The sequence below is a fragment of the Pseudophryne corroboree genome, chromosome 3 (genome assembly GCF_028390025.1).
Source record: "Pseudophryne corroboree isolate aPseCor3 chromosome 3, aPseCor3.hap2, whole genome shotgun sequence".
NCBI lineage: Eukaryota > Metazoa > Chordata > Amphibia > Anura > Myobatrachidae > Pseudophryne > Pseudophryne corroboree.
This window is the reverse complement of record NC_086446.1, coordinates 174,944,885-174,972,653: the sequence shown is the minus strand read 5'-3', so window position 1 is coordinate 174,972,653 and position 27,769 is coordinate 174,944,885. Positions and strand designations below refer to the sequence as shown.

Sequence of the window (27,769 nt, the reverse complement as noted above, 5' to 3'; positions counted from 1 at the left end):
CGTACTGTACTGTGTCTGCTGCTAATATAGACTGGTTGATAATGAGATGTAGTATGTATAAAGAAGAAAGAAAAAAAAACCACGGGTAGGTGGTATACAATTATGGATGGACTGCCGAGTGCGGACACAGAGGTAGCTACAGCCGTGGACTACCGTACTGTACTGTGTCTGCTGCTAATATAGACTGGATGATAATGAGATGTAGTATGTATAAAGAAGAAAAAAAAAACCACGGGTAGGTGGTAGAGATGAGCGCCGGAAATTTTTTCGGGTTTTGTGTTTTGGTTTTGGGTTCGGTTCCGCGGCCGTGTTTTGGGTTCGACCGCGTTTTGGCAAAACCTCACCGAATTTTTTTTGTCGGATTCGGGTGTGTTTTGGATTCGGGTGTTTTTTTCAAAAAACCCTAAAAAACAGCTTAAATCATAGAATTTGGGGGTCATTTTGATCCCAAAGTATTATTAACCTCAAAAACCATAATTTACACTCATTTTCAGTCTATTCTGAATACCTCACACCTCACAATATTATTTTTAGTCCTAAAATTTGCACCGAGGTCGCTGTGTGAGTAAGATAAGCGACCCTAGTGGCCGACACAAACACCGGGCCCATCTAGGAGTGGCACTGCAGTGTCACGCAGGATGTCCCTTCCAAAAAACCCTCCCCAAACAGCACATGACGCAAAGAAAAAAAGAGGCGCAATGAGGTAGCTGACTGTGTGAGTAAGATAAGCGACCCTAGTGGCCGACACAAACACCGGGCCCATCTAGGAGTGGCACTGCAGTGTCACGCAGGATGGCCCTTCCAAAAAACCCTCCCCAAACAGCACATGACGCAAAGAAAAAAAGAGGCGCAATGAGGTAGCTGACTGTGTGAGTAAGATAAGCGACCCTAGTGGCCGACACAAACACCGGGCCCATCTAGGAGTGGCACTGCAGTGTCACGCAGGATGTCCCTTCCAAAAAACCCTCCCCAAACAGCACATGACGCAAAGAAAAAAAGAGGCGCAATGAGGTAGCTGACTGTGTGAGTAAGATAAGCGACCCTAGTGGCCGACACAAACACCGGGCCCATCTAGGAGTGGCACTGCAGTGTCACGCAGGATGGCCCTTCCAAAAAACCCTCCCCAAACAGCACATGACGCAAAGAAAAATAAAAGAAAAAAGAGGTGCAAGATGGAATTGTCCTTGGGCCCTCCCACCCACCCTTATGTTGTATAAACAGGACATGCACACTTTAACCAACCCATCATTTCAGTGACAGGGTCTGCCACACGACTGTGACTGATATGACGGGTTGGTTTGGACCCCCCCCAAAAAAGAAGCAATTAATCTCTCCTTGCACAAACTGGCTCTACAGAGGCAAGATGTCCACCTCATCATCATCCTCCGATATATCACCGTGTACATCCCCCTCCTCACAGATTATCAATTCGTCCCCACTGGAATCCACCATCTCAGCTCCCTGTGTACTTTGTGGAGGCAATTGCTGCTGGTCAATGTCTCCGCGGAGGAATTGATTATAATTCATTTTAATGAACATCATCTTCTCCACATTTTCTGGATGTAACCTCGTACGCCGATTGCTGACAAGGTGAGCGGCGGCACTAAACACTCTTTCGGAGTACACACTTGTGGGAGGGCAACTTAGGTAGAATAAAGCCAGTTTGTGCAAGGGCCTCCAAATTGCCTCTTTTTCCTGCCAGTATAAGTACGGACTGTGTGACGTGCCTACTTGGATGCGGTCACTCATATAATCCTCCACCATTCTTTCAATGTTGAGAGAATCATATGCAGTGACAGTAGACGACATGTCCGTAATCGTTGTCAGGTCCTTCAGTCCGGACCAGATGTCAGCATCAGCAGTCGCTCCAGACTGCCCTGCATCACCGCCAGCGGGTGGGCTCGGAATTCTGAGCCTTTTCCTCGCACCCCCAGTTGCGGGAGAATGTGAAGGAGGAGATGTTGACAGGTCGCTTTCCGCTTGACTTGACAATTTTCTCACCAGCAGGTCTTTCAACCCCAGCAGACTTGTGTCTGCCGGAAAGAGAGATCCAAGGTAGGTTTTAAATCTAGGATCGAGCACGGTGGCCAAAATGTAGTGCTCTGATTTCAACAGATTGACCACCCGTGAATCCTTGTTAAGCGAATTAAGGGCTCCATCCACAAGTCCCACATGCCTAGCGGAATCGCTCCGTGTTAGCTCCTCCTTCAATGTCTCCAGCTTCTTCTGCAAAAGCCTGATGAGGGGAATGACCTGACTCAGGCTGGCAGTGTCTGAACTGACTTCACGTGTGGCAAGTTCAAAGGGCATCAGAACCTTGCACAACGTTGAAATCATTCTCCACTGCACTTGAGACAGGTGCATTCCACCTCCTATATCGTGCTCAATTGTATAGGCTTGAATGGCCTTTTGCTGCTCCTCCAACCTCTGAAGCATATAGAGGGTTGAATTCCACCTCGTTACCACTTCTTGCTTCAGATGATGGCAGGGCAGGTTCAGTAGTTTTTGGTGGTGCTCCAGTCTTCTGTACGTGGTGCCTGTACGCCGAAAGTGTCCCGCAATTCTTCTGGCCACCGACAGCATCTCTTGCACGCCCCTGTCGTTTTTTAAAAAATTCTGCACCACCAAATTCAAGGTATGTGCAAAACATGGGACGTGCTGGAATTTGCCCATATTTAATGCACACGCAATATTGCTGGCGTTGTCCGATGCCACAAATCCACAGGAGAGTCCAATTGGGGTAAGCCATTCTGCGATGATCTTCCTCAGTTGCCGTAAGAGGTTTTTAGCTGTGTGCGTATTCTGGAAAGCGGTGATACAAAGCGTAGCCTGCCTAGGAAAGAGTTGGCGTTTACGAGATGCTGCTACTGGTGCCGCCGCTGCTGTTCTTGCGGCGGGAGTCCATACATCTACCCAGTGGGCTGTCACAGTCATATAGTCCTGACCCTGCCCTGCTCCACTTGTCCACATGTCCGTGGTTAAGTGGACATTGGGTACAACTGCATTTTTTAGGACACTGGTGAGTCTTTTTCTGACGTCCGTGTACATTCTCGGTATCGCCTGCCTACAGAAGTGGAACCTAGATGGTATTTGGTAACGGGGACACACTGCCTCAATAAATTGTCTAGTTCCCTGTGAACTAACGGCGGATACCGGACGCACGTCTAACACCAACATAGTTGTCAAGGCCTCAGTTATCCGCTTTGCAGCAGGATGACTGCTGTGATATTTCATCTTCCTCGCAAAGGACTGTTGGACAGTCAATTGCTTACTGAAAGTAGTACAAGTGGGCTTACGACTTCCCCTCTGGGATGACCATCGACTCCCAGCAGCAACAACAGCAGCGCCAGCAGCAGTAGGCGTTACACGCAAGGATGCATCGGAGGAATCCCAGGCAGGAGAGGACTCGTCAGTATTGCCAGTGACATGGCCTGCAGGACTATTGGCATTCCTGGGGAAGGAGGAAATTGACACTGAGGGAGTTGGTGGGGTGGTTTGCGTGAGCTTGGTTACAAGAGGAAGGGATTTACTGGTCAGTGGACTGCTTCCGCTGTCGCCCAAAGTTTTTGAACTTGTCACTAACTTATTATGAATGCGCTGCAGGTGACGTATAAGGGAGGATGTTCCGAGGTGGTTAACGTCCTTACCCCTACTTATTACAGCTTGACAAAGGGAACACACGGCTTGACAAATGTTGTCCGCATTTCTGGTGAAATACTTCCACACCGAAGAGCTGATTTTTTTGGTATTTTCACCAGGCATGTCAACGGCCATATTCCTCCCACGGACAACAGGTGTCTCCCCGGGTGCCTGACTTAAACAAACCACCTCACCATCAGAATCCTCCTGGTCAATTTCCTCCCCAGCGCCAGCAACACCCATATCCTCCTCATCCTGGTGTACTTCAACACTGACATCTTCAATCTGACTATCAGGAACTGGACTGCGGGTGCTCCTTCCAGCACTTGCAGGGGGCGTGCAAATGGTGGAAGGCGCATGCTCTTCACGTCCAGTGTTGGGAAGGTCAGGCATCACAACCGACACAATTGGACTCTCCTTGTGGATTTGGGATTTCGAAGAACGCACAGTTCTTTGCGGTGCTTTTGCCAGCTTGAGTCTTTTCAGTTTTCTAGCGAGAGGCTGAGTGCTTCCATCCTCATGTGAAGCTGAACCACTAGCCATGAACATAGGCCAGGGCCTCAGCCGTTCCTTGCCACTCCGTGTGGTAAATGGCATATTGGCAAGTTTACGCTTCTCCTCCGACAATTTTATTTTAGGTTTTGGAGTCCTTTTTTTACTGATATTTGGTGTTTTGGATTTGACATGCTCTGTACTATGACATTGGGCATCGGCCTTGGCAGACGACGTTGCTGGCATTTCATCGTCTCGGCCATGACTAGTGGCAGCAGCTTCAGCACGAGGTGGAAGTGGATCTTGATCTTTCCCTAATTTTGGAACCTCAACATTTTTGTTCTCCATATTTTAATAGGCACAACTAAAAGGCACCTCAGGTAAAGAATGGAGATGGATGGATACTAGTATACAATTATGGATGGACTGCCGAGTGCCGACACAGAGGTAGCTACAGCCGTGGACTATTGTACTGTACTGTGTCTGCTGCTAATATAGACTGGATGATAATGAGATGTAGTATGTATGTATAAAGAAGAAAGAAAAAAAAACCACGGGTAGGTGGTATACAATTATGGATGGACTGCCGAGTGCCGACACAGAGGTAGCTACAGCCGTGGACTACCGTACTGTGTCTGCTGCTAATATAGACTGGTTGATAATGATGATGTAGTATGTATAAAGAAGAAAGAAAAAAAAAAAAACACGGGTAGGTGGTATACAATTATGGACGGACTGCCGAGTGCCGACACAGAGGTAGCTACAGCCGTGGACTACCGTACTGTGTCTGCTGCTAATATAGACTGGTTGATAATGAGATGTAGTATGTATAAAGAAGAAATAAAAAAAAAAACCACGGGTAGGTGGTATACAATTATGGACGGACTGCCGAGTGCTGACACAGAGGTAGCTACAGCCGTGGACTACCGTACTGTACTGTGTCTGCTGCTAATATAGACTGGATGATAATGAGATGTAGTATGTATAAAGAAGAAAGAAAAAAAAACCACGGGTAGGTGGTATACAATTATGGACGGACTGCCGAGTACCGACACAGAGGTAGCTACAGCCGTGGACTACCGTACTGTACTGTGTCTGCTGCTAATATAGACTGGTTGATAAAGAGATGTAGTATGTATGTATAAAGAAGAAAGAAAAAAAAACCACGGGTAGGTGGTATACAATTATGGATGGACTGCCGAGTGCCGACACAGAGGTAGCTACAGCCGTGGACTACTGTACTGTGTCTGCTGCTAATATAGACTGGTTGATAAAGAGATGTAGTATGTATGTATAAAGAAGAAAGAAAAAAAAACCACGGGTAGGTGGTATACAATTATGGATGGACTGCCGAGTGCCGACACAGAGGTAGCTACAGCCGTGGACTACCGTACTGTACTGTGTCTGTTGCTAATATAGACTGGTTGATAAAGAGATGTAGTATGTATGTATAAAGAAGAAAGAAAAAAAAACCACGGGTAGGTGGTATACAATTATGGATGGACTGCCGAGTGCCGACACAGAGGTAGCTACAGCCGTGGACTACCGTACTGTGTCTGCTGCTAATATAGACTGGTTGATAATGAGATGTAGTATGTATAAAGAAGAAAGAAAAAAAAAACCACGGTTAGGTGGTATACAATTATGGACGGACTGCCGAGTGCCGACACAGAGGTAGCTACAGCCGTGGACTACCGTACTGTGTCTGCTGCTAATATAGACTGGTTGATAATGAGATGTAGTATGTATGTATAAAGAAGAAAGAAAAAAAAACCACGGGTAGGTGGTATACAATTATGGATGGACTGCCGAGTGCCGACACAGAGGTAGCTACAGCCGTGAACTACCGTACTGTCTGCTGCGACTGGATGATAAATAATGATATAAAAAATATATATATATCACTACTGCAGCCGGACAGGTATATATTATATAATGACGGACCTGCTGGACACTGTCTGTCAGCAGAATGAGTTTTTTATAGAATAAAAAAAAAAACACCACACAAGTCACACGACGAGTGTTTAACTTTTTCAGGCAATCACAATATAGTATACTACTAACTATACTGGTGGTCAGTGTGGTCAGGTCACTGGTCAGTCACACTGGCAGTGGCACTCCTGCAGCAAAAGTGTGCACTGTTTAATTTTAATAATATGTACTCCTGGCTCCTGCTATAACCTATAACTGGCACTGCTCCCCAGTCTCCCCCACAATTATAAGCTGTGTGAGCACAGTCAGATATATACATAGATGATGCAGCACACTGGGCTGAGCAGTGCACACAGATATGGTATGTGACTGAGTCACTGTGTATCGTTTTTTTCAGGCAGAGAACGGATTATATTAAATAAAACTGCACTGTCTGGTGGTCACTGTGGTCAGTCACTACTAAACTCTGCACTCTCTACAGTACTCCTAAGCTCCAGTAAATCAAGTGTCTCTGTCTCAAATCAATCTCACTCTCTCTCTTCTAATCTAAATGGAGAGGACGCCAGCCACTTCCTCTCCCTATCAATCTCAATGCACGTGTGAAAATGGCGGCGACGCGCGGCTCCTTATATAGAATCCGAGTCTCGCGAGAATCCGACAGCGTCATGATGACGTTCGGGCGCGCTCGGGTTAACCGAGCAAGGCGGGAAGATCCGAGTCGCTCGGACCCGTGAAAAAAAACATGAAGTTCGGGCGGGTTCGGATTCCGAGGAACCGAACCCGCTCATCTCTAGTAGGTGGTATACAATTATGGATGGACTGCCGAGTGCCGACACAGAGGTAGCTACAGCCGTGGACTACCGTACTGTACTGTGTCTGCTGCTAATATAGACTGGATGATAATGAGATGTAGTATGTATAAAGAAGAAAAAAAAACCACGGGTAGGTGGTATACAATTATGGATGGACTGCCGAGTGCCGACACAGAGGTAGCTACAGCCGTGGACTACCATACTGTACTGTGTCTGCTGCTAATATAGACTGGATGATAATGAGATGTAGTATGTATAAAGAAGAAAGAAAAAAAAAACCACGGGTAGGTGGTATACAATTATGGATGGACTGCCGAGTGCCGACACAGAGGTAGCTACAGCCGTGAACTACCGTACTGTGTCTGCTGCGACTGGATGATAAATAATGATATAAAAAATATATATATATCACTACTGCAGCCGGACAGGTATATATTATATAATGACGGACCTGCTGGACACTGTCAGCAGAATGAGTTTTTTATAGAATAAAAAAACACCACACAAGTCACACGACGAGTGTTTAACTTTTTCAGGCAATCACAATATAGTATACTATACTGGTGGTCAGTGTGGTCAGGTCACTGGTCAGTCACACTGGCAGTGGCACTCCTGCAGCAAAAGTGTGCACTGTTTAATTTTAATAATATGTACTCCTGGCTCCTGCTATAACCTATAACTGCTCCCCAGTCTCCCCCACAATTAAGCTGTGTGAGCACAGTCAGATATTATACATAGATGATGCAGCACACTGGGCTGAGCACAGATATGGTATGTGACTGAGTCACTGTGTATCGTTTTTTTCAGGCAGAGAACGGATTATGTTAAATAAAACTGCACTGGTGGTCACTGGTCAGTGGTCAGTCACTAGTAAACTCTGCACTCTCTAGTACTCCTAAGCTCCAGTAAATCAAGTGTCTCTGTCTCAATCTCACTCTCTCTCTTCTAATCTAAATGGAGAGGACGCCAGCCACGTCCTCTCCCTATCAATCTCAATGCACGTGTGAAAATGGCGGCGACGCGCGGCTCCTTATATAGAATCCGAGTCTCGCGATAGAATCCGAGCCTCGTGAGAATCCGACAGCGTCATGATGACGTTCGGGCGCGCTCGGGTTAACCGAGCAAGGCGGGAAGATCCGAGTCGCTCGGATCCGTGTAAAAAAAGCTGAAGTTCGGGCGGGTTCGGATTCCGAGGAACCGAACCCGCTCATCTCTACCATCTATACCCCATGGTACTAATGTGGACCCCAGCATCCTCTAGGACGTAAGAGAAATATGTAAGCGTTATTGTATATAAAATAATTACATTTTACTACTACGTTGAAATATATTTTTACCTAATTGGGGGAGAAAACACGAGATAAGTAACTAAAGTTATTTTCATGCAACTGACAAACAGGGCTGGACGCAATGGCTGGAGCTCCAAAGATTCTTGCCAAACTCATACGTTTTTTTATAAAATGTCAATCATTCACAAGGCAAAAGCAATCTGGTCTTGCCTTGTAAATGTTTGCTGCTTTAAATAAACAACGTATGCGTTCATCTGGAATCTTGGAGCTCCGACCGTCTCGCACTGCATTACGGGGGTAATTCTGAGTTGATCGCAGCAGGATTTTTGTTAGCAGTTGGGCAAAACCATGTGCACTGCAGGGGAGGCAGATATAACATGTGCAGAGAGAGTTAGATTTGGGTGGGGTGTGTTCAATCTGCAATCTAAATTGCAGTGTAAAAATAAAGCAGCCAGTATTAACCCTGCATAGAAACAAAATAACCCACCCAAATCTAACTCTCTCTGCACATGTTATATCTGCCCCCCCCTGCAGTGCACATGGGGGGTCATTCCGAGTTGTTCGCTCGTTGCCGATTTCGCAACGGAGCGATTAAGGCAAAAATGCGCATGCGCATGGTTCGCAGTGCGCATGCAGTTAGTATTTTAACACAAAATTTAGTAGATTTACTCACGCCCGAATGAAGATTTTTCATCGTTGAAGTGATCGTAGTGTGATTGACAGGAAGTGGGTGTTTCTGGGCGGAAACTGGCTGTTTTCTGGGAGTGTGCGGAAAAACGCAGGCGTGCTAGGGAAAAACGCGGGAGTGTCTGGAGAAACAGGGGAGTGGCTGGCCGAACGCTGGGCGTGTGTGTGACATCAAACCAGGAACGAAACTGACTGAACTGATCGCTATTTGTGAGTAAGTCTGGAGCTACTCAGAATCTAAGAATTTTCTATTCGCAATTCTGCTAATCTTTCGTTCACAATTCTGCTAAGCTAAGATACACTCCCAGAGGGCGGCGGCCTAGCGTGTGCAATGCTGCTAAAAGCAGCTAGCGAGCAAACAACTCCGAATCACCCCCATAGTTTTGCCCAACTGCTAAAAAAATTCCTGCTGCGATCAACTTGGAATTACCCTTGTCAAAGTCGGAAAAATATCATGCTACACGTTGCCATATATTCACCTCATGCGCTTGCCCGCTGCACGTACACATTCTCTCCCGTGCATGCGCATATTCGCAGTTGCGTGACGGCGCCTCCTCGGCCATGCGCTCGAGCGCATGGTATGTGCATTTATGGTAGAGTTTGTGTGCGTCTAGCGGGCGACTCAATCGTTAAATAATAAAACCAAATAGTATGTTTTATAGGTAATGTTCCCCTTAATAATAACTGTAAGTTTGTTTAATGTAACTGGTCCCTGGACAGAGGAATTCCTCTTTGCATGATACGAAGGGTCAGATAGGGTCTGAGCAGTGATGTCTGGTACCTAACTAAAGAACATTTTATTAGGAACAATCCGGTGCTGGTTAGGTAAAGATTAATCGCTCCTGCGTATAGTTATGTCTATTAGTAGTTTCTGGACATTTACTATATTTGCGGTTCATTATCCATGCGGCAGGAATCTTGAGATTCCCTCCCACCTGAGCAGTTTGATATAGTCACAGCCCACCCGTTCAAACCAACCTATGACCTTTTGTTATAATGCGGAGAGACATTCCTGTGTCCAATGAACAATAAGATTGTAGGGCCCTTTGTAGTACACTGTATGTTGTGTATATAAGGGTCACTGTCCCCAGACCGGCCAGTACTCTCTCTCTTCAACATTTATCTCTGATAATTGGAGGACTGGATCCGGTTGCGCTAGCGAGTGTTCCCCCGTATGGTATGTTTCTCTGTGGCCACTTTTTGTTACCCGTTTAATGTAAGCCATTCATTCTTAGCCTATGTATTTGTGTTTGCGATCGTTCGCTGTTGTGTATATTTCTGTTTAGTTATTCTGTTAGTTATTAATGTTAGCCTGTAGTGTATAAGCTGTTACTGTATCTTTTTCCTTTTACTTACTTACATCGTTTAGTAAAGGTGTTGGAACCTTAGCAAGGAGTGTGTTTCACCATTTGTTATTAAGGGTTGCTGAGCATCTCAATCGCTCAAACAGCTAGCTTACAGACCAAGGTTAAACAGTGTTATATCATTGCAGTATCTCAACACTAAGAATTACAGTATAAGCATACTCTGTGTAAGGTTTAAAAGGTTATTATCTGTGTGTACGCTCGCTGTGTGTATCCCGTACTCAGCGCAGCGTGTGTACGTAACTTGCGTACCACGTGCGAGGTCTTTGTATGCAAATAGCGTACGAAGAGCGTAGCACGTGCACGAGGGACAGCGGCCATTACGGCTTCACGATATTAGTAAATAGCTTGTGTTCTAAGGTAAATAATCAGCTTTATCAATTGGGGCCTCGTCCGTCCTCCACATATCCATACTGGTGAACACAGACTTTATCTGTCAGCAAAGGGCGGGAAAGCAGTATCCTTTCGTATCCGTGTTGGTGGTGAGGGATACAGTGGTGCTGACTAGATAAGCGTCTGTTACGCTACGCTGTAGGAGTGCTGGGGTGGAATCCGAAACCGGAAGGTAGGAAGGTAAGAACAATACGCTATTATCTTTTATAACTGTTTATTTCTGTTTTGCGTACGCACACACGCACGCACGCACACACCTGCATTGTTGCGGCTCACTCTCTTGTTGCCATTAGAATCGATTATTAGAGACGTGCTGAGGAAACCTGGTGCTATTTAGTTGAGATTATAAAGGATAATTTATTAAGGGAATAATTGTAAAGGACACGCACACAGCATAGCAAATACTGTGTGGTGTACGGTAAGCGATTACAGTTGAACATCATTTACATTTATAGAAGCGTGTTAGTTGCGTTGCTGTGGGCATATCTGGACTTTGTGCATACGTGTCTCGGGCAACGTGCGAGATTACGTACGCAACACAAAGGCATACGCACGTGGCGTGTTTACGCAACGGAGCGTACGGATACGCCCACCGAGACTCAAATCACACGATAACATTGTTTTAGTGGGGGCGGTATAGTATAGCCACCTGATAATAGCACAGGTTTGTTCAGTTTCCAAAAAGCTTAGTTAAAAGAGAACCTTTTTCTATTGCAAAACCCAGGGATTGGACTACTGCCTGTATGAAAGGAATTTCTGTACAGAAAAAAAAATCAGTGTGCATATGAGTGAATAGGAGTGAGTGTGGAAATAAAGGTATTATTTTGTGAACCCAGAAATCGGGATCCCGTCGGAGACCACATCAGGTGAGTGGACACTTGGTGGCGTGGGACTGGCTTGCCCGCGTTAACATTATACAAGGTAAAAGGAGCAAGTAGTATCCGCAGACAAAAGGACTGCGAAGGTTTAAGCGCAGCCCGGGGGGGTTTGCGTAGTACCCATATAGACACAAGTTGAGCTCCGGCTGAAGGTTTCGCAGTCTAAACAACCGATTCCGTTGGTCGTACAGCGTATAAATATTAAGTTACTTATGCGCAGTGCGATTGGACCGCACGTAATTGTGTGCATTAGTTTGTTACCTTGATACCCATTAAAATTTACTGTGGGATCATAAACGCTATTTGTACATTCTAACGTGATTTGTGTAGGTTTTTGTTATTTTAAGGGAGTTTCGCTGTTCACTCAGGAAATCTCCAACAACCAATACTTACTGGGGAGGGTAGCATACTCCCAGACGCCCCAGTAAATAGAGGTTACAAAAAGATCCCGCGAATTGGGTACGTCCAGTGGTGGCACATTGCTGGAACTCGTACTGGCCAATTGGGGCGTAAAGTGAGTGAAGGCACTAGTTGAACTTTCACCGTCGCCTTACCGCGGGCAACTTGGTTCGTTTGTAAGAATTCGCTGAGACAGCAATATCTGCAAACGATGGGGGCCAGTTGTTCAAAGAAGGGACGTCCAACAAGGGTTCACGTTGGTATTTGTTGGCCCAAAGGGTCAGCACGGTATATAATGTGTGAAAAATACGGATCACACACACAGGTATTTTGCAAAGAATGGGAACGAATGACAGAGGATGATGGGGAGCAGTTTCCCCGGGTAGGCAGTTTGAACCCTGAGGTATTGCAGAATCTAAGAAAAAGGATAGGTCTAATAAAATCTGCAAAGCAGAGGATTAGACATTATGATTGTTTACAGGTATGGCAACAGGAAAGTGAAATACAACAGGAATTAGCTCAGAAAGCAAATTCAAATCCTGGTAGGAGTCTGATAGCAACGGCACCACCACCGTATATAGAATGACATGCGGGTGTACGATAAGGGTGCACTTAACCAATGTAGTAGTGATAAGGATAAAATGAAAGTTAATGCAAATGTTGATACTAACGCTAACCCATGCAAGTTGTATCCCATTTTAAACTTCCCCCAGGAATACGACCAGGAAGATGAGCCCACTACGATTTCAGCTCTCTCTCTAGCGGCCACCATAAACGATACTCCAGTGGGCACCGCCCAACCAGTAAGAGTGGTATCAAAGGCCCATAGTTCAGGGACAGGTGAGGTTGTATCTAGAGGTAAGTACGGCACTGTACAATATGCTGAAACTGTTGCACCACACACTGTAGAATCAACTCAGAGTGAAGTAATTAATCTTAATCCTGTTAGAGTGATAGCGGTCCCCAATGGGAAGACCGACACAAATGGGGTCACACCCATCAGGAATATTGCAATGCACTGTCCCTGGTCCCGAGCAGAATTAAGAACAATTTTGTCTGAATTTCCTGATCCCAGAAAAGATTTAGCCGCATGTCAGAGGTTCATTAAGGACCTGGGTAACTCCACTGAGCCTAACAACAAAGATTGGTGGACACTACTGAGGGCATGCCTGCCCTCTAGTATTGACCCTGTGAAATTTATAGCTGACTGTAAATTAGATGAAGAGGTACCCCTTACGGATGAGTATAATCAAGATAATGTAACCAGGATCAATCTGCATCTGGGAGTATACTTTCCAGCTGTGGTAAAATGGAACAAAATTTTCTCCATCAAACAAACGGAAGGAGAAACAGCCTCTGACTATTTCCACCGGGCACTGGAGGAAATGGCTAAATATACTGGGATCGTGGACATTGAGGCAAATATACACCATAGAGAGGTAGCGGTGTCCGTCTTGATGGACGGTTTAAAGGAGGTATTAAGGAATAGGGTACAAACCACTCAACCTAACTGGAGAGGTATGTCGGTGGCCGCCTTAAGAGAGACTGCTGTTGGGCACGACAGGAACATCACAAGACGCAGGGAGTCACAGGGTGATAAACTGATGGCGATAAGTATCCAAGCCCTTACAACAAGGCCGCCTCAGTCTAAATCTCAGACCCCTGGTGGTAAGCCGCATATGGTAAAATGTTACAATTGTAACAGGGAAGGTCATTTTGCACGTAACTGCACCAGTAACCCACACAATACATATAAAAGCCCTAGACAACGACATGACATACGAGATGGGGATCAAGGACCGCAGAGACGGAGTTATGAGCCACACGCAGGGGAAACAAGAAGGTATCCCCCAAGAAGAGACTGGCAAGTCTCTGATAGTTCCCATTTACCCCCTTCACAGGTAATAGCTGCCAGTGCGATGCAGGGAGGTCACCACGCACCATAGGGGCGGGGCCATACCTGTAATCTGCAGCCAGTGAAATTAATTGCGAACCTTGGAAGTGAACCCGAGGTTACAATTGATGTAGCTGGTAAATCTCTAAATTTCCTTGTAGATACGGGGGCGGCCAAGTCAGTGATAAATTCGACCGTGGGCATGAGAACCACTGGTAAAACAATTCCAGCCATGGGAGTAACAGGAGTAGTGCGACAATACCCTTTGAGCAAACCAGCAGAGATTACGATAGGGTCTTTGCACACCAAGCATTCTTTTCTGCTGGCTGCATCGGCTCCGACTAATCTCCTAGGGAGAGATTTACTGTGCAAAATGGGATGCGTCATATACTGTACTCCTGAAGGTGTGTTCTTGGACATACCCGAAAACCACGCTCAGGAAGCGCAGGATATGCCAGACTCCCCAACAAGATTAATGTCACACACTGTTGTTGTAAATAGGTGTCCGTCCAAGGTAGAGGAAATGACTTCCCAGATACCGGAGTCACTTTGGACCAAGGACGGACAAGACACTGGATTGATGGCAAACGTAGCCCCTGTAGTTGTGCAAGTAAAAGATGGTAGGATAGCTCCAAAAATCCCACAATACCCTCTGAAGCCAGAGGTGGAGTTAGGAGTTTACCCTGTAATAGAGCGCTTGCTACAACAGGGCATTCTGGTAAGGACGTCCAGCACTGCCAATAGTCCCATCTTCCCTGTTAAAAAGAGTGGGGGGAGGGGTTACAGATAAGTGCAGGATCTAAGGGGGATCAACAAAATAGTTGAGAGTCAATTCCCTGTAGTGCCAAATCCAGCTGTTATCCTTATGCAAATCCCTCCCACTGCCAAATTTTTCACTGTGATTGACCTCTGCTCCGCTTTCATCTCGGTACCTCTGCACCCTGACAGTCAATACTTATTCGCATTCACATACAGAGGAGTTCAGTACACTTGGACTCGCTTACCACAAGGTTTCATAGATAGTCCAAGTATCTTCTCACAGGCCTTGCATGATTGTTTACAGTCTTTCCAACCAGAGAGTGGATCAATATTGATACAGTATGTGGATGATTTACTACTGTGTTCAGATTCACTGGAAGCGTCCTTGAGAGATACAAAACAACTCCTGTTTCATCTTTCAGACACAGGACACAAGGTTTCCAAGGACAAGTTACAATTATGCCAGAACCGGGTGAAGTATTTGGGACACTGTTTAACACAAGGACTGAGACACCTCACCGCTGATAGAATTCAAGCAATTCGTGACATGACCCTGCCACAAACCCAGCAACAGATTAGAACGTTTTTAGGAATGAGTGGGTATTGCCGTAACTGGATCCCAGGTTTTTCCATACTGGCCCTACCTTTGGCCCTACCATCTTTGCAGGAGATGGTCTCATCAAACAAACCTGATCGGATTTCGCACACAGACGAATCTGAGATGGCATTTGAGAGACTTAAACAGTGCCTAACGCAGGCACCAGCATTAGGTATGCCAGACTATGGGAAACCCTTTGAGCTGTACGGAACAGAGAGTGCTGGGTGCGCGGCAGGTGTCTTAACCCAGAAACATGGTGATGCCAGCAGGCCGGTAGCCTACTATAGCGCTCAGCTAGATACGGTAGCGCGATCCCTCCCCACATGCTTGCGAAGTGTTGCAGCAATAGCATTGCTAGTCACAAAGAGCAAAGATGTAGTGCTAGGACACAACCTCACAATTCATACGCCACATGCAGTGTCAGCCTTGCTGAATTCTGCCCAAATCAGACACGTCTCATCGGCACGGTTTACAATGTGGGAATTGGCATTAATGGCCCCGGTAAACATTACAATAAAGAGATGCAGTACACTAAATCCTGCAACATATCTCCCAGGTGTGCCTGGACAGCCACAAAGGGTGGAGGATGAGAGTGATGGGGAAGGAGGATTTAGTAAGGACAGCGACACACATGATTGTATGGAATACTTGACCCAAAATTTCACGGCAAGGCCTGACATCAGTGACAACCCACTGGAAGATGTAGATTTTACTTTCTACACTGATGGTAGTTGTCACAGACAGACGGACTCGGGAGACTTGTGTACTGGATACGCAGTCGTAGATGACCAAAGTACCATAGAAGCAGAACCGTTAGGCCCACCACACTCAATTGGCTAAGGGCAAGTCAGCCAATATTTACACAGATTCTAGGTACGCCTTCGGAGTAGTCCATGATTTCGGGGCCCTATGGCGCCTCAGAAATTTCATGATGGCAGCTGGCACACCCGTAGCGCATGCAGCCCACATCAAAAGACTTCTAACAGCGATACAGGAACCCGACAGAGTGGCTGTTATCAAGTGTAAAGCTCACACATATAGCCAAGACCCGGTATCACTTGGTAACAGCCGAGCAGACGAAGCTGCTAAATCAGCAGCCAGTACCCCCATACAGACAGACACCACACAACTGATGGTATTTAATACTGTAAACACACAGAAATTGTGTGAAATGCAAAACTTGTGTTCCCCACAGGAAAAGGCAGTTTGGAGGTCAAAAGGATATGGCCAGGAGTCCTCAGGACTCTGGACAGATGGACAGGGTAAGCCAGTGGCACCCAGAGCATACCTTCCAAGTCTAGCGGAAGCGGCACATGGGCTGACTCATCTAGGCAAAGAAGGAATGTCTAAGTTGGTAAGAGCTTATTGGTGCGCCCCAGGATTTTCTTCCCATGCGGGTAAAAGAGCGATGACATGTCTCACCTGCTTGAGGAAGAATATCGGAAAGGCAATACCAACAGAGCCATCCCATATCCCTCCGACAGATGGCCCTTTTCAGGTAATACAGATTGATTTCATACAATTGCCACCTTGTAGAAATTTAAAGTATGTATTGGTCTGTATTGATGTGTTCTCAAATTGGGTTGAAGCATTTCCCGCGGCCACAAATACAGCTGTGTTTACTGCAAAGAAAATTGTGCAGGAATTTGTGTGTAGGTACGGTATCCCTAGAATAATTGAAAGCGATAGGGGTACCCATTTCACAGGTGAAGTCTTTCAAACAATGTGTAAGTTGATGGGAATTAATAGTAAGCTGCACACTCCGTACCGCCCCCAGGCGAGTGCGAAGGTGGAAAGAGTAAACAGCACTATTAAAAATAAATTGAGCAAGGTAATGACTGAAACAGGACTGTTATGGCCTGAAGCTTTGCCAATCGTATTATACAGCATCAGAACCACTCCCAGGTCCCCTCTTAATCTGTCTCCTTTTGAAATTCTGTTTGGTCGACAACCTCATGTTATGATTAACCCCCAGGATGATTTGAAATGTAACAATGAAGTAACCGTAAAGTACTTGGTTAAGATGAGTAAGCAATTGAGGAATCAGAATGATAATCTAAAGTTGGTGATTCCTGATTTGTCAGACAGTAATTGTCATGACATTGAACCTGGGGATTATGTAATGATACGGAATTTTCTACGCTCAGGTTGCCTTGTTGACAGATGGGAAGGACCATATCAAGTCTTATTGACCAGCACAACTGCATTGAAGGTTGCCGAGAGGGAGACTTGGGTCCATTCGTCTCATTGTAAAAAGGTTGCTGACCCAGAGAGGTCTCGTGATAAAGAACAGACGGTAGAGGTTGTATCACTAGAGTGTCTGTTCAGGGAGGATTGAGACGACACCTGAGCACTGAAAATAATAAGACCAGAGGCGTTTGTCGAGCCAGATTTCTTTTTCCCATTTGTTATTTTCTCCAGTTCCCAACTCCCTCCTATTTCCTTTCCCCCTTCTTATTTTTCTACTTTTACTCCTCTAAGATGGACTTGCCCCAAGAGACTGTGATCCGGATTTTCCTGTTGACCATGATGTTGACCAGAGCAGTCTGTTTCGGTGAGAGTACCATGGAGATCGAGAAAGGATCTGGAATGGGTTCTGATGACCAGGATGGATGCGTAGATTTCCAAGAACAACATAATCACGAGTAAAGGCGAGTATCAGAAAACGATCTGGTAGCATTGACAATAGAAGGAATTGTGAAGGATTGTTAGCTGAAGAGAACTGCATCTGTAGGCATTGTGACAATATAGTTGAGGATGGGTGCATCAAGAAATGTCAGTCCAGTTTTAATATCCACATGGACCGGCATCCATTGAGTGACTATCACTCCTTAGTGGCTAAAGTGTTAAATCAGACCGACTGTTGGGTATGCTCTCAAGTACCTCAAGGTCATAGCAAATCAGGACTAGTACCATTCCCTTTAACTGTAGGAGAGGTACTTGAGTTAAGTGGTGGGAGGCCGGTGGACAAGAGGTTTAATATCTCTAGTCCTCCTAGTTTGAAGCTCCACCAATATCATGTGGATAGGTCTTTAGTATGCTTTAACATTTCCAGTCCCCGAAAGCCGGGAAATTGGGAAGCATCATGGAGTAATCAAACCATGACCTTTTCATACAGAGCCGACAGAATGCCCATAGACACAGAACTTATACGCCAGATAGCCGACCATGGAAGATTTTTCCGGTATAGGTACACTCTAGGAAGTAGGACCATGCGAGTTGGAGAAGTATCACCAGGATACTGTGCACATATCGTACAAACAGATACGTGTACTAAACAGATGGGAGAATTAGGGTTAGGAGATTTCACATGGAAAATTTGTAACATGGTTATGTCATACTCCGTCCCATATGTTCTCCCCGATGATGCATATTTCATATGCGGGAGGAAGGCGTATAAGTGGCTTGCCCCAAACTCAGAGGGATTGTGTTATATTAGAAAAGTACTGCCTGAAGTAATGACTGTATCCCATAACAAAATGAAAGATATTCACCGCAGTGCCCAAGCTCCTTATACTCACACTCATTACGAGCACGTCGTTAAACGGCACCTGATAGAGAGGACAGAGCATCCAGCCTCTGATCTGATCCATGAATCCACCGGGATTCAATTCCTACTCGCGTTAGATATCACTCGTACCGCCAGAGGAGTGATAAATTATAGATAGATATCTGCGCTTGCAAATTTATTAGACAATATCACCGAAATGTATGACGACACATTCAGGTATACTGGGAAAGAGTTACAAGCCTACAAAACAGAACTGGTTCAGCATAGGATGATTCTCAATTACCTCACAGCTGTGACAGGCGGGTATTGTGTTACCCTAGCAACTCAATATGGAATAAAGTGCTGCACGTATATCACAAACAGCACAGAGGACCCAGCCGAGGTCATAGACCAAAAGATGGATGACATTTTACAATTAAAATGGGAGTTCCGAAGGAGACATAATCTCACTCTTGCCGCTGTGGGCAATGAGCTGACCGGTTGGGTGTCATGGTTGAACCCACGAAATTGGTTCTCGGGTTTAGGAGAATGGGCCCAAGGTATTATCATGGATGTAGGGAAATTTCTCTTGTGTATATTGGGAGTCGTCATATTTGTTGGTCTGATATTTAGATGCGTTCGGGTTTTAACGAAGTGTAAAAGTAATACCAGGGTGATGAGTTTAAGGAGCGAAGACACTATAATAACAACAACAAATTTGATTTATGACCCAACGATAGAGACAATGTTGTGATGAAAATGTGATTCCACGGTCCGTTTCTTTCACCCGTTTCTCCTTTGCTTTCCTCCAAGGTACAAAGACATCCGCTTGGAAGAAGAATTTGACAACCTCTTTTATACAGACCACTGATGAACTATGCCACAGACCCCCAATATCCCTAGTGACTTTAACTTTTACGATAGCCCAATACTTTAGAGACTGTAACTTTATGGACAATGGAACAACTTTTGCTCGCTATTTATAGCAAAAGCACCGAGAGACATCAGACAACATGTACATCAAGACAAGACATCAGACAAGACCTCAATCGGCGAATGCATATTAAACTCACATAGTTTATGACTGCATTTATAATAATTGTTTCTTATCCTCATTTCTACAACCTTCAGGTAATGACACACATAGTCGATAGGGAATATAGACACATATATCAGCACTCACATATCCCCCCATTCATGTATCATCAACTAAATGTGCTCCCCATTTGTTGCAACCAAAAACCGAAAAGAGCTCGGTAAAGTTTGACAGCCCATCCACAGACCCTTAATACGGGATAAGAAGGAATTCAAATGTATACTTCGCAATACCTCGAAGCTTGATTTAAAACACGTACGGCACGATGATACATGACCCCTCAAACATGGATTCATACACACATGCTTCTACTATCTCACTAGGTCATACCTTTTTCCCACCTGCTCCTCTCCTCCCTTTTCCCAATCATAAAATGGTATTTACATGATGACATATATTTTTCTTTTTTAAATTGTTTTAGGAAGTGGCAGTTATTGATGACTGCCAAAGGGTGGACTGTCAAAGTCGGAAAAATATCATGCTACACGTTGCCATATATTCACCTCATGCGCTTGCCCGCTGCACGTACACATTCTCTCCCGTGCGTGCGCATATTCGCAGTTGCGTGACGGCGCCTCCTCGGCCATGCGCTCGAGCGCATGGTATGTGCATTTACGGTAGAGTTTGTGTGCGTCTAGCGGGCGACTCAATCGTTAAATAATAAAACCAAATAGTATGTTTTATAGGTAATGTTCCCCTTAATAATAACTGTAAGTTTGTTTAATGTAACTGGCCCCTGGACAGAGGAATTCCTCTTTGCATGATACGAAGGGTCAGATAGGGTCTGAGCAGTGATATCTGGTACCTAACTAAAGAACATTTTATTAGGAACAATCCGGTGCTGGTTAGGTAAAGATTAATCGCTCCTGCGTATAGTTATGTCTATTAGTAGTTTCTGGACATTTACTATATTTGCGGTTCATTATCCATGCGGCGGGAATCTTGAGATTCCCTCCCACCTGAGCAGTTTGATTAGTCGAATGTATTGGGGGTATACCGCACTGGAAAATAGTGATGTATCTAGTAGATATTGTTGGACCAAAATATTAAATACAAGGAGAAAACCAATGTTTTCTAATTTGATCTTGAGTTTGGTGGTGCACCCTGAGTCAGTGGTAAAACATGCGAAAAAAGGGAGAGAAGAAGACTCTTTTGTGGGTGCACTCTTGTATGTTTGGAAGTCTCAGAAGAAACAATAGGTAGAAATTAAATATAAATTTTTAAATATAAATTTTATTAACAACAATTAGTAAAATAGTAGTAAAGTAAGCTGTCAAAAATCAAGGTGGGGGTTAGGGGGGGGGGGGAAGGGGGTTTTTGGGAAAGAAGGAAACACAGAACAAAATTTAATTACAGTGTAAATACTGAATATTGGTTCTGAGCTGCCTGGGTGCGAAAATAACAGCTGGAGGCCTGAAAAGATGAGGCAATTTTATTCTCTTGTGAGTGATAATGAGGAGACAGATAGGATGGGTAAAGATAGAATAAGCAAGATGAATCTGCTGTCAGTGTTAGACGCTGAGCAAAACCGTCCAGGAATTTCTACTAAACTGAGTATTCCTCAAGAGTCTCCCACTCGAGTACTGACCCAGCCCTACACTGCTTAGCTTCCAAGATCGGAAGGATTCGGGCGTTACCAGTGTGGTATGATAGTAGAAGACATATTTGATATCGAGGGCTCGAGAATCACTGATGAGAGTTCACGAAAATGGAGAAGAAAAAGAATAAGTTGGAGAGGAAAATAGGGGATCTGCTGCCACCGTTAGACCGGGATAATTACCCCTGAATCAGTGGTGAGAGTCCTGAAAAAAGTAAAAAGTTGGAAGAAGGAAGGAAAAAAAGGAAGAAGAACAATGCTGATATGTAGTGGTTTGAGAAAGGTTGATAGTCAATAGGCTGCTTAATTGCGGGGTGCTGATAGTACCTATAATGTAGGTACTTGATGTAATAGAGAACAAATTGTACACAATTAGCAGACAATTAAGTTGATTTGAACCATGCAACACCATTAATTTGATGCTATCCGATTATTATCCTTTGTGCCAAAATGGTATCAGTTGGGAAGATGAGGAAATAATATCAACGATTCTAACAAGATATGTTGGGATTAATTATGTCCCACTGTATACAGAGCTACAGAAATGCTAGATGATAATAATAGTAGAAAATGAAAGCTTGAAATAATATAAAGATATGAGATACAAAAAAATATTGATAATTTGCTGAGCCAAAAGAATATGTCAGTTTAATAACTGAACATCAAAGGTTTAGCAATATCCTAAGTGATAACAGTATAATGCCGCTGGATGCCGACTGCCTATAAAGCGAGTACTTGCATAAAACAGATTTGATGAATAATATTGAGAAATAAGCATCTGAAGTTGAATACAAATAAAGGTGCAAGAAAAATACTGCAGTTATGCAGATATTACCCGGAATTGTGGGGGCGATCGGTCACTGGTATGTGGCAGAGTGCTGTATGAGTACGGGATGTCCGTATCAGAGTCCAAGCATATTAAAGATGCAGGATACAGTGGTTGTCAAGTTTGAACAGTTCGTTATGGCCGCAGAGCAGACCGGTCTGCCTGATATGTTACGGAGACGTGGTCTGTTTAAGTCCGTTGCGGGCAGGTGGTGGAATGTCCAATAATATCTGCAGGGCTGATGCGGCTGAAGGAGGAAGGGACGCAATGTTCAAAGTCCCGTCGCGGCAATGTGTGGCGGCGGCGGGTTGATGTAGCGGCTGCTGGAGAATGAGCGGCTCGTGGTTCAGGCTGTCCGGAATCGGCTGTCACCCCCAGGCAGTGGGGTATGGAACGGAAGACGCGTTTCACCCGTTCACCGGGCTTGATCACTTCCTGTTCATGGAGGGGATCGTGCGGGCTTTATCTTGCAAGGGGGCTGGTCAATGTCCAATCAAAAGGGAGGTGTGTCCTACGTTGCCAAATTGCTGCACAGGTGGAATTGCTGTTCTGATTTGTATTGGTTCCCTATTAAACTTGCAAATAGTGGCCCATTGCACAAAAGGAAAGAAGAAATATATGAGAAATATACAAGGCAATTGGATATAAATGAGCATAACAATTATTGTTATAAGGAAAAGATAAGTCGACAAATTGATAAATAAAATTATTATATAAAAGAAATATAGAAGATTATGATCATAAGTAAGAATAGATTATGAATATATGTAAATAAGAAATAATCAAATTGATACATAAAATGTACATATATTGAGACAGCATATCTTAACCTAAGTTATATTCTGACGCTAGAGACATTATAAGAGGATATTTGTAAATATATATATATATTTGTGTATAAGTGGCGTGGATGGAGGTGGTGGGAATCGCTATGGAAAGACTGGGGGGGAAAAGTATATTGTGGGGGGTGGATTTTTTGGAGTGAAATAATGAGATAAATACTATAAATGTGGGGGGGGGAAAAAGGGGGGGGGGGTTTGGTTGGCGGGTGGAAAGGAAAATGTGTCTGTGTATAGGAGTGAGATGGGGGGGTGTTTTTTGGAATGGTGGTGGGATTGGGAGGATAGAGTGGGGGGGGGAGAGGGGGAAAGGGGGGAGGGGAGGGGAAGAATGGATGGGGGGGATGGAAAGGGGGGATGGGGGGGGGGGTTTGGTTGGGGTTGGGGTGTTGGAAAATGTGTGATGTGTCACAGGTGATGATCCTGTGTGGGCGTGGGAGTGGTGTGGTGTGGTGAGGTTGTGGAAAAAATGGGGGAGGGGTGAAGGGGCAATTGTAGGGGATGGGAGTAGGTGTGCAAATGTAAGTACTGGGTGAGCTGTATGGATGCGTGGAAGTATTATTGTGAATTTCTATTGTTGGAGGGATTGTGTGTTGTGATTGATGTTGGAATAGGCTATGTCTATGATGTGGGTTGGATGTGAGGTGCATGTGAATGGACTGGAAGTGAAGGGGTGGTGCTGTCTGTATGATGAAGGTGGGAGTGAGAGTGCTGTAGTGAGAAAGGTGAGTATGATGTGTATGAGGAGTGATTGCTGGGGGTGTACTAGGTGTGGGTGTGCTGAGGGGTGTATGGAAGAGGAAAAGGGACAACGCATAATTAGTACTGGATAAGAAGTTATTTAAAGAAATGCACTGTAATTGATATATTCATTCAAACCAAACGGTTTAAGACAACCTAACCTGAAAGTCCATTCGCTTTCCTTCTTAATAAGTTCTTTACTTAAGTCACCACCGCGTACGCCTAGGTGGACCCTATCTAGGCCAAAGGCGCGCATCTCACATGGTGAGTCATGATGTAAAGCATGGTAGTGTCTGGCTACTGATGTTAGTTTTTTGCCTTTCTGAAGATCCGATGATGAGTTGCGAATGGAACCCATATGTTCCAAAATCCTGGTTTTGAATTTTCTAGTCGTCATGCCTACATATCGTTGATTGCAAGCACAGGTTAGACAATAGACTACCCCTTGTGTGTCACAGTTAAAAAAGTGTTGTATAGAAATATCTTTGCCAAGTCTGTCCTTGACATTGTCAGTTATCTGTATCTGTGGGCAGGCCTTACATTGCCCACATGGAAAAGATCCCTTTGGGAGTTTGGATTTATAGTATTTATCTCATTATTTCACTCCAAAAAATCCACCCCCCACAATATACTTTTCCCCCCCAGTCTTTCCATAGCGATTCCCACCACCTCCATCCACGCCACTTATACACAAATATATATATATATATTTACAAATATCCTCTTATAATGTCTCTAGCGTCAGAATATAACTTAGGTTAAGATATGCTGTCTCAATATATGTACATTTTATGTATCAATTTGATTATTTCTTATTTACATATATTCATAATCTATTCTTACTTATTATCATAATCTTCTATATTTCTTTTATATAATAATTTTATTTATCAATTTGTCGACTTATCTTTTCCTTATAACAATAATTGTTATGCTCATTTATATCCAATTGCCTTGTATATTTCTCATATATTTCTTCTTTCCTTTTGTGCAATGGGCCACTATTTGCAAGTTTAATAGGGAACCAATACAAATCAGAACAGCAATTCCACCTGTGCAGCAATTTGGCAACGTAGGACACACCTCCCTTTTGATTGGACATTGACCAGCCCCCTTGCAAGATAAAGCCCGCACGATCCCCTCCATGAACAGGAAGTGATCAAGCCCGGTGAACGGGTGAAACGCGTCTTCCGTTCCATACCCCACTGCCTGGGGGTGACAGCCGATTCCGGACAGCCTGAACCACGAGCCGCTCATTCTCCAGCAGCCGCTACATCAACCCGCCGCCGCCACACATTGCCGCGACGGGACTTTGAACATTGCGTCCCTTCCTCCTTCAGCCGCATCAGCCCTGCAGATATTATTGGACATTCCACCACCTGCCCGCAACGGACTTAAACAGACCACGTCTCCGTAACATATCAGGCAGACCGGTCTGCTCTGCGGCCATAACGAACTGTTCAAACTTGACAACCACTGTATCCTGCATCTTTAATATGCTTGGACTCTGATACGGACATCCCGTACTCATACAGCACTCTGCCACATACCAGTGACCGATCGCCCCCACAATTCCGGGTAATATCTGCATAACTGCAGTATTTTTCTTGCACCTTTATTTGTATTCAACTTCAGATGCTTATTTCTCAATATTATTCATCAAATCTGTTTTATGCAAGTACTCGCTTTATAGGCAGTCGGCATCCAGCGGCATTATACTGTTATCACTTAGGATATTGCTAAACCTTTGATGTTCAGTTATTAAACTGACATATTCTTTTGGCTCAGCAAATTATCAATATTTTTTTGTATCTCATATCTTTATATTATTTCAAGCTTTCATTTTCTACTATTATTATCATCTAGCATTTCTGTAGCTCTGTATACAGTGGGACATAATTAATCCCAACATATCTTGTTAGAATCGTTGATATTATTTCCTCATCTTCCCAACTGATACCATTTTGGCACAAAGGATAATAATCGGATAGCATCAAATTAATGGTGTTGCATGGTTCAAATCAACTTAATTGTCTGCTAATTGTGTACAATTTGTTCTCTATTACATCAAGTACCTACATTATAGGTACTATCAGCACCCCGCAATTAAGCAGCCTATTGACTATCAACCTTTCTCAAACCACTACATATCAGCATTGTTCTTCTTCCTTTTTTTCCTTCCTTCTTCCAACTTTTTACTTTTTTCAGGACTCTCACCACTGATTCAGGGGTAATTATCCCGGTCTAACGGTGGCAGCAGATCCTCTATTTTCCTCTCCAACTTATTCTTTTTCTTCTCCATTTTCGTGAACTCTCATCAGTGATTCTCGAGCCCTCGATATCAAATATGTCTTCTACTATCATACCACACTGGTAACGCCCGAATCCTTCCGATCTTGGAAGCTAAGCAGTGTAGGGCTGGGTCAGTACTCGAGTGGGAGACTCTTGAGGAATACTCAGTTTAGTAGAAATTCCTGGACGGTTTTGCTCAGCGTCTAACACTGACAGCAGATTCATCTTGCTTATTCTATCTTTACCCATCCTATCTGTCTCCTCATTATCACTCACAAGAGAATAAAATTGCCTCATCTTTTCAGGCCTCCAGCTGTTATTTTCGCACCCAGGCAGCTCAGAACCAATATTCAGTATTTACACTGTAATTAAATTTTGTTCTGTGTTTCCTTCTTTCCCAAAAACCCCCTTCCCCCCTCCCCCTAACCCCCACCTTGATTTTTGACAGCTTACTTTACTACTATTTTACTAATTGTTGTTAATAAAATTTATATTTAAAAATGTATATTTAATTTCTACCTATTGTTTCTTCTGAGACTTCCAAACATACAAGAGTGCACCCACAAAACAGTTTGATTAGTCACAGCCCACCCGTTCAAACCAACCTATGACCTTTTGTTATAATGCGGAGAGACATTCCTGTGTCCAATGAACAATAAGATTGTAGGGCCCTTTGTAGTACACTGTATGTTGTGTATATAAGGGTCACTGTCCCCTGACCGGCCAGTACTCTCTCTCTTCAACATTTATCTCTGATAATTGGAGGACTGGATCCGGTTGCGCTAGCGAGTGTTCCCCCGTATGGTATGTTTCGCTGGGGCCACTTTTGTTACCCGTTTAATGTAAGCCATTCATTCTTAGCCTATGTATTTGTGTTTGCGATCGTTCGCTGTTGTGTATATTTCTGTTTAGTTATTCTGTTAGTTATTAATGTTAGCCTGTAGTGTATAAGCTGTTACTGTATCTTTTTCCTTTTACTTACTTACATCGTTTAGTAAAGGTATTGGAACCTTAGCAAGGAGTGTGTTTCACCATTTGTTATTAAGGGTTGCTGAGCATCTCAATCGCTCAAACAGCTAGCTTACAGACCAAGGTTAAACAGTGTTATATCATTGCAGTATCTCAACACTAAGAATTACAGTATAAGCATACTCTGTGTAAGGTTTAAAAGGTTATTATCTGTGTGTACGCTCGCTGTGTGTATCCCGTACTCACAGCGCAGCGTGTGTACGTAACTTGTGTACCACGTGCGAGGTCTTTGTACGCAAATAGCGTACGAAGAGCGTAGCACGTGCACGAGGGACAGCGGCCATTACGGCTTCACGATATTAGTAAATAGCTTGTGTTCTAAGGTAAATAATCAGCTTTATCACCCCCTACATCCGGCCCCATGTCCCACCATGCTGTTGCGTCTTCTAATATTTTATATAAACAAAATAAATACAAACTCTGTCTCGCCATTTGCTTTAGCCATGTAACAATGATTTGAACGTCTAAACATAGCCTGATCATCCGTTAAGTAAACTAAACTCCTGCCATGATCCCAGGGTGGGTGGAGGGGCCAAAATAAATTCAATCCAGTTTTTACTTTTACATTGGCAGATTTATGTATCGTTCCTTAGCACAAAGAAATAAAGATGTTCTGTTTACCTTTCAGAATAGTGTCCCAATAGACCAAACCCTAAACAGAAAGGGAAGCAAGTGACAAAAAATAGGACAATAGTGAAGACAGAAAGAAGCTGACAAAAGCAG

General features: G+C 44.2%; 1 long non-coding RNA gene and 2 pseudogenes across 1 annotated transcript in view; 1 reads left to right on the top strand and 2 right to left on the bottom strand.

Annotated features, from left to right (window-relative positions):
* LOC135057567 (uncharacterized) overlaps positions 1-27,769 on the bottom strand; it is a 190,144-nt gene that overhangs the window by 54,321 nt on the left and 108,054 nt on the right. The window lies entirely within an intron of this gene.
* Positions 21,262-21,380, bottom strand: LOC134897422 (5S ribosomal RNA; annotated as a pseudogene).
* LOC134897421 (5S ribosomal RNA) lies at positions 26,078-26,196 on the top strand (annotated as a pseudogene).